Source organism: Patagioenas fasciata, chromosome 3 (genome assembly GCF_037038585.1).
Source record: "Patagioenas fasciata isolate bPatFas1 chromosome 3, bPatFas1.hap1, whole genome shotgun sequence".
Taxonomy (NCBI): domain Eukaryota; kingdom Metazoa; phylum Chordata; class Aves; order Columbiformes; family Columbidae; genus Patagioenas; species Patagioenas fasciata.
In genome coordinates this window covers 107,435,626-107,450,305 of record NC_092522.1, presented here as the reverse complement: position 1 = coordinate 107,450,305, position 14,680 = coordinate 107,435,626, and the positions used below count along the sequence as shown (strand labels likewise).

At 39.7% G+C, this 14,680-nt stretch overlaps 2 long non-coding RNA genes across 3 annotated transcripts in view; one reads left to right on the top strand and one right to left on the bottom strand.

The window, feature by feature from the left end:
• LOC139827634 (uncharacterized) overlaps nt 1-14,680 on the top strand; it is a 74,257-nt gene that overhangs the window by 30,463 nt on the left and 29,114 nt on the right. For both annotated transcript variants that reach the window (XR_011738513.1, XR_011738514.1), the window contains exon 2: nt 601-757. This is a non-coding gene — a long non-coding RNA (uncharacterized lncRNA). The remainder of the gene's footprint in view (nt 1-600; nt 758-14,680) is intronic.
• On the bottom strand, nt 7,434-13,338 carry LOC139827633 (uncharacterized). The gene is made up of 3 exons (XR_011738512.1): nt 12,667-13,338; nt 10,257-11,970; nt 7,434-8,599 (listed from the first exon to the last, which is right to left on the bottom strand). It is a non-coding gene; the product is annotated as an uncharacterized lncRNA (long non-coding RNA).

The window sequence follows — 14,680 nt, the reverse complement described above, 5'->3', positions numbered from 1 at the left end:
TTTTGTCTGAGTGTGAGTTGAGAGAGCAGCAAAGGAGAAGTAAAATGTGACAGAGTCTGCTTTCTTTTGTGCTACATTTGAACTGACTACAAGATAATACAATAAACAAGATAATAAGATGAAAGAGAGCTTGAGAGGGCCTTTTTTCCATTCCCCAGTCCCAAAGGAGAATCAATTCTTTCTAAACCATCCTTGAAAGACGTTGGACTAATCTGATCTTTAATGTGGATGCCTGGCTATTCTCCTCACTACACCTATGGTTTCTAGGTAATTGTAAGAGGGTTCTAGGCAAGTAAAAGAAAACACCAACATAAGAAAGTCAGAATATACTGAGGACAGTTCAAAGTTGGCAAGTATTTTATTTACTTAGGGCTATACCTAATTTTCATTATGCTCTCAGTTGACTTATTTAGTAACCAGTATGGCGTATTAGGGCCATGGTGTTATCCTTGCCTTATGCTGAATTGTAACTTTCCAGGGTTTACTCAATTGTTCTCAGGAAAAATTGTTTTTCAGCAAAGTCGACTCAAGAAAGCAATGTGTCTTTTTTTTTTGAAGATTCATTTTGATGTTGAATCATTTTATTTATTTGCTTTACAGATGAACAACATCTTATAACTTACATCATTGGTAAAATGCAATTTGGAGTCAAGAATAGCCAGTGGCTGGAGCTACTAGAAGCCACCATGTCCCAAAAGTGCAACCTAAATGAGTGAGTGGATTTACAGCATCCTAGAAACTGGATACCAGCTACTAGGTGAGCTTTTATTATGTAGCAGAGGAAGATGACTAACTCCACTTTTAAGGTCATGCAAACTGGTTTCACAGTGAGCGCACAGCCATGCTCCTCCTGCACAAGAGGAATGTTTATCTGACACTTAATATGGATCCCTTTCTACACTACTGAGTGCTAATTTCTCTTGATACACACACTCTCAGAATCCGATCACTATTAAATAACTGTAAATTAGTAACTTTAATTGCTAAGGACTTGAGCATTGTAGTTCTCAGCATGTTTAAAGGAAAAGAAGCGAAAAAAGTAAACCAACTCTCCTGAGGTCTCCCCTTCCCAGTCAACAATGTCAAGTTTTCAGGAAAAGGAAGTGTGGCATTTTCAGACTCAATTAAATCAGCACAGTTGGAATTCCTTATCAAGGTGGTATGTACTTCTGGGGCTGCAACTCATTTTGGGAAATCACTGTGGACTGAGAGGAATACTCACAGTGCTATTTTACAATATACTGATGGTAAGGATCCAAATGTAACTTCAGGGTAACTGTAGTTGGAAGGCTGGTAGTGTCCTTTAAATTGTATGTATCTGTGTGTCACATCAAATGATTTACGGCTGTTGCATGAAGCATACATGCTCACTGTATTGTTCTTCTGTGATCAAAATATTTTTGCCTCACAGTTTTACGAAGTATTTCCACGTCTGAAAAAGGAGGTCAGATATCTTGTGATGTCCTGCTCCTGTGCTCTTCTAACTGTACTTCTGGGTTAGTAGTCACCTAAAGACTTTTGCATCAGATTGGTTGTACATGTATTAATACAATAGCTATGACATATAACTGAGGCCATTTTTGTCTTTCTGACAACTGTCTAAATCTCATTCTTCTTCATCTTACTATTTTGCTCCTTCTCTCTGTATAAGTATTTTGAAGATAAAAACTTTTGAGCTTATTTCCTCCCATGGAGATGAGTTAGATGATGCTTTTAATGAAGGCATCCAACCCATGGATGCTGCAAGTTCTCAGCTTCTAAAAGGAAGAGAAATGTGGCAAGCAGTGTTTCAACAGCATTGGCATCAAGCCAAAAATAATATGTCCATAGTTCCCAGTAATCTCTCAGTGAGCTACAAACTAAGATATGTTCCTCTCTGTATGCAGTCTTGACAAACAATGCAAAGGAAAGGCAGGGGTTTAACTTTGGGAAAGACCTTGTAAATTAAAGGTGCAATAGAGGCTACTTACTTAACATTTGCTTCACAGGCTTGTGGTAGAACCGACATTTAGAAGATGAGGTAAAGCGGGGGCAGAAATTGTGGGCTGGTATTTGAACATTGCCTCTAACTTTGCAACTTTACACAGCCTTTAATCATCTTCTGGAGTGCAGGGAAGTGTTCAGTGGATGGTGTGAGTGAACTGTGCTTTCTGTATTAAACATTTATTGCATGAGTCTGCAAGCAGCTAGATCAATGATTTAAGCTATCCCCACCAGATCTATGTTTCTTTTGACTGTCTTTCTCTCCCCCCCTCCTCCCCCACAAGATATCTGAACCATGGTTTCAATTAGGGGAGAATTCTGATGGAAAATGAATTAGGAAAACTAAAATGCCAATGTGTAAGGGCAACCCCTATTCTGACAGAGGGAAAGAGCCATGGACAATACTAAACATGAGAGAAACCTGCATTGTTCTGCGAACTTTACACAAAATGATCTTTTTGAAACAAAATTTAATGTTTTTAGTAAAAATAAATTAGTTTGAAGTGTCATCACCTGCCTTGGGCTTGTCTTCCTCTCTGTCTGCTAGGACAAAGTGGTCACACAGCTCAGTGTTGCTGTTGTCCTGGACATCACTGCACCATGGTAGTCATTGAGCACAGTAGTAGGATCTCAGAATTAGGCAGTTGATTCCACAAATATCCCCGTTGTTCAGGCACTGCTCTTTTCCACTGGAGAGCAGCTACCTTCTGTCTATTTTTCCCTCTGCTCCTTCACTGAGCTGACAGAGGTGTCTCCATATCCTGTGGCTGGAGCTCAGCTGCATTGATGATGCAGATTTTCTCAGTGAGCCAGGATGTCAGAGATCTCAGTGTGACATCATACTGATGCATGATGCACGAGCAATCAGTTAACAGCCAGGAGAATGATGGGATGTACAAATTTCATGTATGTTGCAGTCACACAGGAGAGTGCATGGTTGCAGGCCAACATCTGGATGAGGCTCCTGCACCTGGTCAGGATGGCCCCAAAGCAGGAGCAAACAGACAACCTAGTTACCTGGCAAAGGAGCATGAGGTGCCAGCAGAAGGGCTTGACAGATGCATTCTCGTTCCTTCATGGTAGGGATGCATATCTGTATGTATCAGTTAGGCTATGGGTGAAGACATTTGGCACCTCAGAAACCTCATTCCAAAGAAGATTTGAGTGTCACATGAGTCACGACCAACATTGGTTGGGGAAGCATGGCATCCTAACACAAAACATCTCCAGTTAACCTTTCAACAAGTACCAAAAGTAGGGGACTCTTTAAACATAATGTCTAGCCACCTTCTTCAGAAAAAAGACAAAGCTACATGACAGAATATCACAAATGTAAATGACAAAAAGATACTGAACTTTCCAAAAGAGGAAAAATGCACAACAAAATTAAAGCTTCCTGCAAGAAGTTGAGTGTATTTATTATTATAAATGGCAGCATGCTTTTCCTGAAAACATCTCCAGACTTCAGCTATCTTTGATAACCATTATATGTCTATTCACATGTCTATTTATACGTCTATTATATGTCTACTCTAGGTGAACCTGCTTTTAGCAGGTAGGTTGGACTAGATGATCTTCCAGAGGTCCCTTCCAACCGCAACAATCCTGTAATTTTTAAATAAGAAAACAAGAAAACTATGTGAAATAACAAGAGGTTGGACTAGATGATCTTCCAGAGGTCCCTTCCAACCGCAACAATCCTGTGATTTTTAAATAAGAAAACAAGAAAACTATGTGAAATAACAAGAAAGGTAACTACAGACCTGGCTAACTGATTTTTATGTCAATGATAACACCTATATTAGCCAACATGTAAGTGTCCCCCCACTTTTCTTGAACTTCAGTGATCTTCTTATAATGCGTAAATCCTGTTAGCACTTTCCCAGGACTCACAAAGACATCCCTGCCCATATCCTCCCTGTATCAGACAGCTCAGACAGTCGGCAGCTGCATAACAAAAAGGAAATGAAATTTTCCTGTTTAGCAGCCTCCTCCAACTCAGGGAAACAGGGACAGGCACTGAATTTGTCTGCAGTACTCTCATATGTTAAAAGTACTTTCTTGGAGGAAGTGGTTAAATGTGGCTCTTAGTACATGGGTGAACCATAATTCAGGCTATGTGGTTAGATCCTTAATATATTCTTTTTGTCTCCTTTAGATTTTTTTTTTTTTTTTTTTTTTTTTTTTTTTTTTTGTTATATTCAGGTCACTATTGCTAATTGTAAAGATACAGGAAAAGGATGCATTTGCTGGAGTTCAACCACTACAGAAATAATCTATAAGACCAAGTGATCAAAAGCAACATGATTTTGAAGTATACTTGTACATTTCAGAAAAAAATAATCAATTGCTCCATGCTAGGATGACACTTTTGATATTAAACTTTGAATAATTCAATTAAATGACAACACAATGATAGTTCAAAATAATTTGTAACAGAAAGGAGAGTTTAACATTGTCATTTAAATTAAGAAATGTATAAGACAAAAATGAAATGCAAACCACTGGAGTGTGGGTTTTTGAGGACTTGGATAATTAATAAATTATTTATGCAACCAAGTCTTCTTTGGATCTCACTGAGGAAAATACTAGCGACTTCCAAACTACTTATTTCCTTCCTATCTTATCTATTTAATCTGTCCTGGGTTAAAACAGCCTGGTTTAAAGTTGGGTCATGATCCTGAATACATCTGCAAAAATGCAGTTCTGGAATATTTCATTTGAACTCCTTGAAGTTATTATGAATTTACTTCAGATCAAATGAGACCAAGATCTGTAATGATAACTTAAGTCCATTGATAATGTAAATTGAATTGATTATATGATGCTGTGATTACACCACTCATGACAGTCTAATCCTTGATATAACTAAAAATTGAGTTACAAACAAAATTAAGCATGGCTTATATGCAGATTTGAATGCAGATGCTGCCCTACTATGTCTGCCCACTGGAAATATATTCTGGATCTGGGGTTTGTTAAAATATATTCCTTTTTCCACAACCATTTAGTCTAGTCGTAAATCAACTCCAAAAGTGCCAGTCACCTATAGAGAAGAAGAAAGGAGATGATCTTTTTTGTTTTAATGATGTGCTTCCTCGTCTACAGTGATTTCATAATCTTTCACATTCACCCTCCACGTTTTCAGATTGCACATAAGATATCACTAACTAATCCTGTAAAATTTTTCAGGGTAGCATTTTAAGAAGGCAAAATTGTGACATTGTGGCTTCAGGCTGTGCTAAGGGTCTGCGTAATCCTGTTTTGCAAGGCTTCTGCCTTCCCTATGAATGACAGGAGGAAAGGGGAAACCAGGTAAGATCCAGAATTTCTTCAAAGATTAAAGCTCTAGAAAGCAAGAGGTAATCCAACATCTGTTGCTTTGGTCCTGGAGCTGTGGAACTGTGCTGCTGTTGTGCCATCTGCCAGGCAGCCCCAGAGGAAGGGAGACTGTTCTTCCACCAGTCCCTGTGATTGCGGTTGTCTATGTGTTTGTGTTTGTATGCAGTGTGGAAAAAAAATTGATTGCACACTTTGTGCTTGAGTAATGCCATGGGTACAATGTGGCAGAGAGGAGAACGTGGGTCACTTTACCTGCTTGCATCTGGACAAAGCAAAGGGCATAAACAGGAAAAGCAAAAGGCCACACAGTTATTAACATACAAATAGTATCTATGCTTCATGTGCAATTCACACAGAAGTCACACTCTGTTCTGATTTTATACTGGCAGGTGACCAAAGCACAATTAATTCTCTGCAGAGCTTTAAGGAAATTTTGGTTTGCTCAGCAGGAGTGATACAGACCACCACACCTCCAGAAGATGTTCAAACTCAGAGGGAGGCATGAGGTCTTCATGCAGGTTACCAGGCTTCAGCCCAGGAAGATTAGTGGTGATTTCTGTACCTTTTTTTTTTTTTTTTTTTTCTGTGTATAATATTAAGGCATAGCCTGTTTCAGCTTCACCACTGTCAACACATGCTGCCTATGTCTGTATTGACTGTCCACACACTGACTGTGAATTGACTGTCCCTGATTTAGACTTACTCTGGCAGTAGCTGTGTACCTGAACCACAAAATGAGTAGGTACTAGAAATAATGTAGGGCATCTCACACAGATATTCACTTGTATAGGGGATGTGGTAGTTGCTCTCCAGAATTGGTGAGAGACAGTTCCTGCCCCAAATAACTGCCATCTAGACAAGAAGTACTGAGTTGCCCAAGTTATAGGCACTTCCACAAAGGGAACTGGCACCAGACCTGATTTCCAAAGTGTCTTTGGCATAAACCTTTAATTTAACATCAGAAAGAATCAATGGGTTCCCTCTGGGTATCCACCCAAGATGTACAGAACTGGGTTAACTTCTCTCTTCTTGAAGAAAAGGATTTTAAACTTTCAGATATTATTGGATCACGTATGTAAATTGTTGCACACCAGAATTAAATAATTTTAGATTTTCCTCAAAACAGATGTTTAAATCTTTAAGGAACTTTCTCCAAAAGTTTTGGCAATTCCAGTAACTGGACACCTGAATCAGCGATCTGAGCTTCTGTGCCTGGGAGGCTGACATGACAACTGGAGGGGACACTGGGCTGTTTGCACTGCAGCTCGGACATGCAATTGCACCTCATGGAAACATTCACAAGCTGGTTAGATCCAGGACCCGTTGTAACATAGGGATGATAAATAACGCATCATGTTCCTCTAGGACACCAGTTGCATGTTGCTGGGCTGGAGAGAAGACTATGCTGAGACTGGTTCTTGAAGTTGCTAGTTTAACACTGTTGCAGCCACATCTATAAAGCTGGGATTATTAGTGGATTCTGAAGTTTGTGCAGTCAGAAGCACCTGCACACATCAGACTGAACTGTTTTTATCAGGGCTACAGAGATTAACAATCTGGTTTGTGGCAAGTGAAGGTGGAAAGTGCCCTCACAAGTAGATGTGGTGGGTGGCATCTCTCTGTTGTTTTATCACACGAGAAAAACAGAAAATGTGGCAAGGTCTAATTTGCAGTTTTTCTCTTTCTTTTCTTTTGAGTTGAATCACCAGTACACCCTTCATGTGCTGGCTCACTGTTTTTGTGTGTGCAGCCATATGCTCTGGTGTCGAGGAATGAAGTTTTGAAAGTCCAGCTTCTCCTGCCGATGGGTTCTCTTCCTATGGCGTATCAGGTGAGCAGGCAGGATCCTACCTCCTCCTGCCATTTGCTGGCTGGCATCAGGAAGGGGCAAAGAGCAGAATAAAATGAGATGACTTTCTCCCTTCTGTGACTGAGAGCCCTGACAATCTGGCCCTATACTTAAAGAAACACAAGGCATTCAATTGTATGTCATTTTGAGGTTTCTGAATAGCATCTCTCTGGAGATGAAATAGTAATCATCACCAGAGCTACAGATTAGCAACAGATAGAAAAAATAGGCATATCATTAAGCTCACATACTCCCTTGTTATCTCACCACTTCTCATTCAATCGTTGTCTGCAAACAGAAGGGAATCACTGCACGGCTACACTGCTGGGTTTGCATATAATCAGGTGTCGATGCCTGCCTTACTTAGACCTTTTGTTCGGCTGCCGTCCCTACTGGATTTTTTTTCCTAAGATTTCTGCTTTCACCCCTGGATAATAATATAACAAATAGCTCTTTGTATCTTCAGGTTTGTTCATATAACTTGTATTAATATATTGACAATGTAATAAAAGAGGCATACAAAGAATGCTTTTGTCTTCCCCAACCACAGTAAAAGCTGTGGCAATTATTGCTGATGTGAAGCACAATCTAAGACTCCAGCAGATAAATATGAAAAAATGCAATTTTGAAACTCAGCTGTAGAAACAAAATAAACACCAGTTTAGACTTATGAGGATTTGCTTCATGTTTAGTAAATCCCTCTTTATTAGGGCATTTATCAGAAGATCTAGTGGTTAAAATGAATATTTTTAAAAGTATGTTGAATACAGCAGTGATGACATCTTCAAAAACTGAACAAAACATAATCCACTTCCAGTAAGTATTTAACTGGAGCTGGATTGTAAAAATAGCATATTTGAACGTTTCAGACGTGCCTATTGAAAAGCCTGATGTTATGTTTTTTAATTTATTTATTTTGTGTAGGGGAACTTCAGTCTGGATTTTGAGGACAGCTCTATTCTTTAAATCTTCCAGAGTCATATCATGCAGCTAGTCAAAATCCAGGGTCTTTTATGCTGCTGCAAGTAAGAAGAAAAAAAGTGATGAAGTCAAGTCTTAGTATCTTCTGCTCACAGGACGTGAGCCTTCAGTGCAGCACAGAATGTTCCTTCTGCCATCTGATGAAGAAACTATCTCTCCTCTTCCTCTCCTCTTCTGTTTCTTCCACTCATATTCTGTCAGCAGCTAGATCTTACTACATCAAAGGTGATAGTGTTGACATACTACAGTTCATATTCCTTTTTAATGAGGGAATCCGGAATTCAGTTGTTCGGAGCTCTGTTTCTGGTTCTGTTGTAGACTCATGATCCAGGACAGTTTTCACAAGCTCTGAAAGACCTAAATCGTATTTATCTGGATCTCAAAAATATGTGAAACACAGTCACTGCTTTGGAATGCTTTCAGAGCCACAAATGGAACTCCTGTCTGAAAAAGAATGAAAGCATAAGGACTAAATTTCAGTAAGTTTCTGATTTTGCTAAAACTGGTAGGAAGTTTGCCATTGAGTTTGTGGGGTTAAAACTTACCCCTTTGGCTGCTTTGATAGTTGAGGATGAGAACAGAATTTGGTCACTAATTGGTACTATCGTGCAAGGCATGTGAAGAGTTTAAGGGAGTTAGAGGCCTCTAGGGTTAGTGCTGTGAATGGGAACTTCTGAAATGCCAAGATTTGTGTTTTCTCTCCCAGATGTATCTTATCATGAAGCAAAATTATTATTGGAGACAAATTCCAGGGAAGTCAGCTTGCACAACTAGCATTTGTGCATCAAACACCTTTAAAAAAACGATCGGAGGATGGACTGGAGAATGCTATATGTATTACCTTGATGCTTCATGTAATTTTAAAAATTCAGTATTACTGGTCTTGATAGTTCTTTATTTTGTTTCATACAATTTCACCTATTACTTAGTTTTTAGTCTGTTAAGTGATCCATTACTTTTGTTTTTAAAATACTTCAGGAAGATGTTTACCTTAAAAAATACCTATGAAAACCCCTAAGAGTTATACAAGCCCAGTTCACTTTCCTCCTTGTTATATTGGCATCATTCAATGAGAATAAACTCAACAGCTTGCCAGTTTAACATTCACATGTCAATCCTTAAATTAAATCTCTAGTACATTGTCACTGATTATCATTACAGAATCACAGAATGTTAGGGATTGGAAGGGACCTTGAAAGATCACCTAGTCCAATCCCCCTGCCAGAACAGGAACACCTAGCTGAGGTTACACAGGAAGGCGTCCAGGCGGGTTTTGAATGTCTCCAGAGATGGAGACTCCACAACCTCCCTGGGCAGCCTGTTCAGTGCTCTGTCACCCTCACTGAGAAGAAGTTTCTTCTCAAATTTCAGTGGAACCTCTTGTGTTCCAGTTTGAACCCATTATTCCTTGTCCTATAATTGGTTGTCACCGAGAAGAGCCTGGCTCCATCTTCATGACACTCACCCTTTACATGCATCATGGATAGATTTGTAGATTCCAAAACAAAAAAACAAAGCAAAACTGAAAAACAAAAAATCTCAAGGTTTGAGATAATATGAGTATTACGTAGAGACCAAGTGTTGTTGATCATGCAGAAAATTTTAAAGTTAATTCAGTTTTTCAGTATTCTGAAAAATCCTACTCTTTTGTTTTCAGAATTTTGAGAGTTTCAATAAAGCCTTTGGAAAAAACAGAAAGACTTAAGGTAATGTTTATAAGCTCTGCTTATCTCTAAAAAAAATTAATTAGAACCAGGCATTTATTAGTGTTTGTTGTTTGCTTGTTTGTTTTTTAAGCAGCAGCAAATTCCTTGAAACTTCAGCTAGATATGGATTCCCTCAATTTTCATTTGACATGAATTCATTTAAATGGCTTCAATAGAAAAAAAAATAAATACCAGGACATAATCAACAAACCTTGTGAATCCCTGTGTTTTTATCTAACTCTCAGGAAGCTTGGGGACCCACAGAGTTCATGGTGGTATTGGAGGAGAGGCACAGCCTTTCATCTTGGAGGTGACCTGAACAGAGGCATCGGTAGCTGATGCTGCTCCATGGAGTTGAAGTTCGCATCTGCTGGCTTAAGGTCCCATTGACCTACCTGGTGCCTGCCGGGTCTGATTGAACTTCCAAGACATGGTGATGGCTTCTTCACTCTCTTCCAGTGGTATTGTCCAGCTTCTAGGCAACACTTAGGTATTTACCAGGTCAAATGAGTCTTCTCTGGGAGCAAAGGTTGCACAGGCACTTTCCCAGACCATGGGGGGAGGCAAAAACTGGGCTCTTGACAGCATTTTGAGAGAAAGCACCTGCTATTTTTGATTAGTATGTCAGATCTCATAACTGTGCTTTATTTAATTAATTTTGGCAGCTAACAGAAATGACTAAATTAAAAAGAGGGTAAATCAACACATCATTTTTGCAAATCTATTGACTGATTAACATGGGTAAATGAGTTGCAAAGTGAATTTCAGCCTCAGGGATGACATGTTAGCTGCCTCTCACACTTCATAATTCAAACTGAAACTCTAGTTGTAGTATATACATTTCTTTTTGAAGCAGAGATAAGCATTTAATATTTTTTTCAGTTGTTTATAGTCTTTATGAACAGAAGAACAGGTTTCCTAGAGATCTTGCGGTGCCTCCATCCTTGGAGTTATTAAAAATGAGACAGAACATGGACTTAAGCAACCTGCCCTAGCTGGCCCTGCTAAATAGCCTCCAGACGTCCCTTCCAATCTCAGCTTTTCTATGATTCAGCAATTCCCAAGCACTCTTTGAGAAGAGATAAAATTAAACTAAAGATCCTGAGTGCATTTTTAATATGACAATTACAGCAGTAAGAAAGCAGCTGGCAGGCCAAAATTCGTATATTTAATATTCCAAATAGAGAACATATAGCTATTACCTGAGTCAGAGCTGTCCAGTGCTCTGCCAGTGTATGTAGAAGCAGTCACTGGTGATTTCCCTACATCCTACTGCTAAATAAACCTCTTTACCAAACAGTTTCTTCAGACATGGTTTCTTGTTGTTATTAATGGGATGTGGCTTTTATGAGCCTGACCACGCAAAGAATTTAATGTTCTCATTGAACCCAGAGCACACTCAGGCCATGAGTTGATTTCAGCAGTTTTGTAATGTTTTACCACATTGTTAATTCAATGCTATTAACGATAACCTTTTGCTCTAGGTCCCAATAAGATCCTGGATGGCTTGTTCAGCATTTGTAAAAACAACATAAATGCAAGTGGGTGCTTGACAGGGAGAGTACTGTCAATAATGCAGTGTTGACTTGTAACATCAAATAACATTTCCCTTTCCATAGAGAGATTTTGAGTCTTGTTACTAACATTTTTTCCCTTTCAGTTTTGTCAGTGAAAATAGTTATTGCAAAAGAATATGTGTTCTCATTTTTGATACTAGGTTTCATGCCTTGGTATAATGTCTCTATCACATCTCAATTCAAATGTCTGATTTGTTCCTTTCAAATTTGGGGTGAAGATGGAGTGACCTTGAAGGCAAAAAGTTATCACCAGGAAAATATAACTCACCAAGGGGTGTATGTTTCTGCAAAATAGGCAATTCTACTAAGGTGAGATTCATCTTTCTCAGTTCAAGAATCAGAAAACTGGTTGCATGTAGCTCTTATATTGCTACTGGAGAGAAACAGGTGCTCATTTCAGCTCATGTTAAGCATGAGAGGTGATAAAATTTAATTCTGGAGATGCTTCTTCCTCTTCACTGATTGAAAGAATGTCCAGTTTAGAGATGGAAACTATTCTTAAGTGTGTTAAGTTGAATGAGGTAAAATCCACCTGTGGAGAATAAAACAATCATTTTCAGCCTTTGCAGAATTTCATACCAAAACAAGACTCATGTCTTCATGACTTTAAACACAATTATAGAATCATAGAAAAATTTAAACTGCAAGGGGCCTCTGGATTTTGCCTGGTGCAACCCTCTTCTCACAGTAAGGCCAATGTCAAAGTTAAATCAGGATTTGTAGTAAGACCGAGACATGTGTTGTTAAGATAAACAAGATAACATAGGTACTAATAGGGATTCCCTTCCCTTCCCTTCCCTTCCCTTCCCTTCCCTTCCCTTCCCTTCCCTTCCCTTCCCTTCCCTTCCCTTCCCTTCCCTTCCCTTCCCTTCCCTTCCCTTCCCTTCCCTTCCCTTCCCTTCCCTTCCCTTCCCTTCCCTTCCCTTCCCTTCCCTTCCCTTCCCTTCCCTTCCCATCCTTGAGTAGGAGGCGGCCCACAAGGATCATCAAGCATATCCCTGCACACGACAACCCCACAGCTCACATCATATGTCTGAGGGTGTTGTCCAGCCTCTTCTTACATACTGCCAGGCTTGGAGCCACGACACCTCCCTGGGGAGCCTGTTCCAGTGCTCCACCACTCTGGTTGAAGAACCTTTTCCTAAAGTTTAGCCTAAACCTCCCCCGGCACATCTTCCTGCCATTCCCTCATGTCATTGGTCACTAAAGAGAAGAGTTCGGTGCCTACCATTCCTCCTCCACTTGTGAGGAAACTGAAGCCATGATGAGGTCTCCTCTCAGTCCCCACTTCTCCAGGCTGAACGAACCAAGTGACTTCAGCCACTCCTCATATGGCTTCCTCTCCAAATCCTTCACCTAATTCGTAGCTCTCTTCTGGATACTCTCTAGTAGCTTAGTGTCTTTTTTATCTTGTGTCACCCAGAACTGCACACAGTGCTCCAGGTGAGGCCGCACCAGTGCAGAGCAGAGTGGAACAATCACCTCCCTCGCCCAGCTGGCAATGCTGTGCTTGATGCATCCAGGACACGGGTGGCCCTCTTGGCTGCCAGGGCACACTGTTGGCTGATGTTCAACTTGCTGTTGACCAGAATCCCCAGATCCCTTTCTGCAGAGCTGCTTTCCAGCATCACATCCCTCAGTCTGTGAAGTCCAAAGCCTGAGGAAGGGCAGCTGGCATCAGTGAGGAACTGTGGTGCTCGTGGACCAGGGCAATACAGCGCAGCATCTACATGTCAGAGTGGGGCACCTGCACCCCCAAAGTGTTCTGGTCCCACAGCAGAGCAGGGAGACTTGGTCCCAGCTAGGTACCTTTCTTCTGGGAGAGATATGAGTGAAACTGATACTTCATAGTATGTAACTCTAAGGGTAGAGTTGAGATCTTCAAATGTAATGAATTTGAGATCCTGAGAATGCATAAAAGAAAAAATATTTGCTGTTAAACATCTTCTTCAAGGATATAATTTTATCTGTTTCCAGGAGAATCAAGTGAAAACAAAGGAATGATTACATCCATACAGAAATACACACTTTTATGGAAACTACGGAGAATATCCTGCCTTAAATTATTAGTTGAAAAATCACTAGAAGGGTATGGAGTGAAATAAAGTCAGCCATTTAACTTCTTTTTGGCACAGTGAAACTGTGATTTCCTATGGATAGTGTCAGCTAGAAAGATAATCATCTCAGTTAAATATCATCTAATGAAACCTCTTGGTAGGATAGGAATACTGATGGTGTTGTGAAAAGCTGGCTTTCTTTTCCCTATATGATTTCTTATGTTATATTCATTAATGCTTCAGTCTCGCAGGGAGTACATACCCACCCCCACTCATCTCATCCCCACATCTCACAGCTTCAATGAGACTTGAATACTGCATCTAGATCTTGAAGTGACTTGATGACAAAAATAAACTGAATGCTGGTAACTAATCTGCATTTTATTCTGCTTTCCAATGTTTACATTATTAAAAAAAAACACACTGAAAATAACACTGGTATTTCTGTGGAGGTGGAGATGAAATTTAGCATTGGCCAGGCTTTGCATATCTGGGTATTCAGGACCAGGATGCTCTATAGAAATTGTAACTTTTGTGGAACTGCCACAATGAGAGGGAGACTGTACTAAAATATTTTTCATTCTTAAACCACTCCCACAAAACCAACCAACAATCAAATGCTTATGATATTGACCTACTTGTGAAGCGCTTTGGGATATGTATTATTATTCAAATGCTGTGTTGTTATTATTTTTATTTCATTTTAATTGCATTATGTCATGTGCAAAACTTTTAAAGCATCTATCTTCTTTGCATAACAGCTCCCCGCTTGTTCTCTGCACTTGATTTTTGTACACGTAGAGCAAAATATTTTCAGTCACTTCTGAGTCAGAAGATAACAAAATATACTCACAGTAAACTAAAGTATCTTTTTTTCCTCATTGTTAAAGCTAGCTGTGATCATATGGCTTGAAAAGACACAGAGTAAAACTTGTGAAAATTGACCTGGGAATAATTCCCATTATGATGCTACACCTTTGCTTGAGCTCGGCAAGGGGAAAACAAGGTTATAGGTGCTCAATTGCATCAGCTAAAATCCGAGTAGAATCTCTTCAAAACACTTGCTGTGCATTACATGATAATCAGGGTTAGCTGGTTTTCATTAATTAGAGGTTTGGGCAAGGACTGGGGCTTGCTCTTGGAACAATTTGCGCAAAAGACACAGTAAATGACTCATATTCATAA